The following is a 2,500-nucleotide window of genomic DNA, read 5'->3' on the forward strand; positions in this document are numbered from 1 at the left end:
CAATAATAAAAAAAATAAAAAAAGAATTAATAAAACAAATCAAAATAAAATGAATTTTATTTCGACTATAAAAAAGTCACTTTATAATATTAGTAATAAGAATTCACAGAATTTTTTTGACTTATCCTCCTTGTCACAAGCATATGTATTTTACAAAATATCACAAACACAAGTTCTTAACTTGTATAAGTTAAGATCTATTCTTCAATATCACGGAACGTCTTTTTTTCTTAAGACTTCAATAAAAGATTATTTTGGAAAACAAGGAATAATTCATTATGAATTAAGACATAAGAAACTTCGGAATTCTGGAATAAATCAATGGAAAAACTGGTTAAGAGGTCATTATCAATACCATTTATCTCAGATTAGATGGTCTAGATTAATAGCAGCAAAATGGAAAAATAGAATCAATAAATGTCGTACAATTCAAAATCAAGATTTAAACAAAGAGAATTCATATGAAAAAGACCTATTAATTCATTACAAAAAACAAAACGATTACGAAGTATATTCATTACCAAATCAAAATGAGAATTTTCAAAAATACTATAGATATAATCTTTTATCTTATAGATCTATTAATTATGAAAATAAGAGGGACCCATATATTTATGGATCACCATTCCAAGTAAATAAGAATCGAGAGAGTTTTTATAATTACAACACACATAAACATAAGGGCAAATTTTTTGATATACTAGGGGATATCCCTATCAAAAATTATTTAGGAAAAAGTGATATTATGTATATGGAAAAAAATCCGGATCGAAAATATTTTGATTGGAAAATTCTCCATTTTTGTCTTAAAAAGAAAATCGATATTGAGGCCTGGATCAAGATCGATACCAACAAGAATAAAAATACTAAAACCGGGACTAATAATTATCAAATAATTGATAAAATTGATAAAAAAGATCTTTTTTATCTTACGATTCCTCAGGATCAAGAAATCAATTCACCCAATCAAAAAAAATATTTTTTGATTGGATGGGAATGAATGAAGAAATACTAAGTCGTCCTATATCGAATCTGAAACTTTGGTTCTTCCCAGAATTTGTACTACTTTATAATGCATATAAAATGAAACCGTGGTTTATACCAAGCAAATTACTTTTTTTTAATATAAATGAAAATGGTAGTGAAAATAAAAACATCAATAGAAAGCAAAAGGGGGTTATACCCTCGAATGAAAAAAAAAAAATGGAATTAAAGAATAAAAATAAAAAAGAAAAAGAATCTGCAGGCCAAAGAGATCTTAGATCAAATGCACAAAACCAAGTAAATCTTGTATCTGTTCCCTCAACCGAACAAAAAGATATTGAAGAAGATTATTCAGAATCAAACATGAAAAACCGTAAAAAGAAAAAACAATACAAGAGCAATACCGAAGCAGAACTAGATTTCTTCCTGAAAAAGTATTTACTTTTTCAATTGAGATGGGATAATGCTTTGAATCAAAGAATGATCAATAATATCAAAGTATATTGTCTCCTGCTTAGACTGAGAAATCCAAGAAAAATTACTATATCCTCTATTCAAAGGAGAGAAATGAATCTGGATATAATGCTGATTCAGAAGAATTTAACTCTTACAGAATTGATGAAAAGGGGGATATTAATTATCGAACCCCTTCGTCTGTCTGTAAAAAATGATGGACAGTTTATTATGTATCAAACCATAGGTATTTCATTAGTTCATACGAGTAGGCATCAAACTAATCAAAGATACCGAGAACAAAGATATGTTGATAAGAAGGATAAGGATTTTGATGAATCCATTTCAAGGCATCATCAAAGGATAACCGGAAATAGAAAAAAAAATCATTATGATTTGCTTGTTCCTGAAAATATTTTATCGTCTAGATGTCGTAGAGAATTGAGAATTCTAATTTGTTTCAATTCAAAGACTAAGCATGATGTGAATAGAAATCCAATATTTTGCAATGGGAACAAGGTCAAAAATTGGAGTCGATTTTTTGATGAAAATAAAGATCTTGATAGAGATAAATTAATTAAATTCAAATTTTTTCTTTGGCCCAATTATCGATTAGAAGATTTAGCTTGTATGAATCGCTATTGGTTTGATACCAATAATGGCAGTCGTTTCAGCATGTTAAGGATACATATGTACCCACGATTGAAAATTCGTTGATGATACATTTTTCCTATCTATCCTGTACCATATCTGCTATATGAAAATAAACAGATGCACACATGACTTGTCTTCCATCTCATTCTAATATATGATACTAATTCAATAACGTATCAATTATATCTAGAAACAAATCAACAAAATTTTCTTAATTTTAAGATTCAAATTATTCTCTTTTGAAAATGCAAAAATTTACTATTCTTTTGTATCCCTATCCGAATCCTATTTTCAATTGGATTGATTAATTTTATGGGATAAAATTAGGATTCCATAAAAAATTCAGATTATTGTATATACCAGATTAAAATAACTGGCATTATTATTACTGATCAGTAAAATTTCATAT

This window comes from Camellia sinensis, unplaced genomic scaffold, assembly GCF_055761805.1.
Source record: "Camellia sinensis isolate YWXY unplaced genomic scaffold, ASM5576180v1 Unanchor324, whole genome shotgun sequence".
Classification (NCBI taxonomy): Eukaryota; Viridiplantae; Streptophyta; class Magnoliopsida; order Ericales; family Theaceae; genus Camellia; species Camellia sinensis.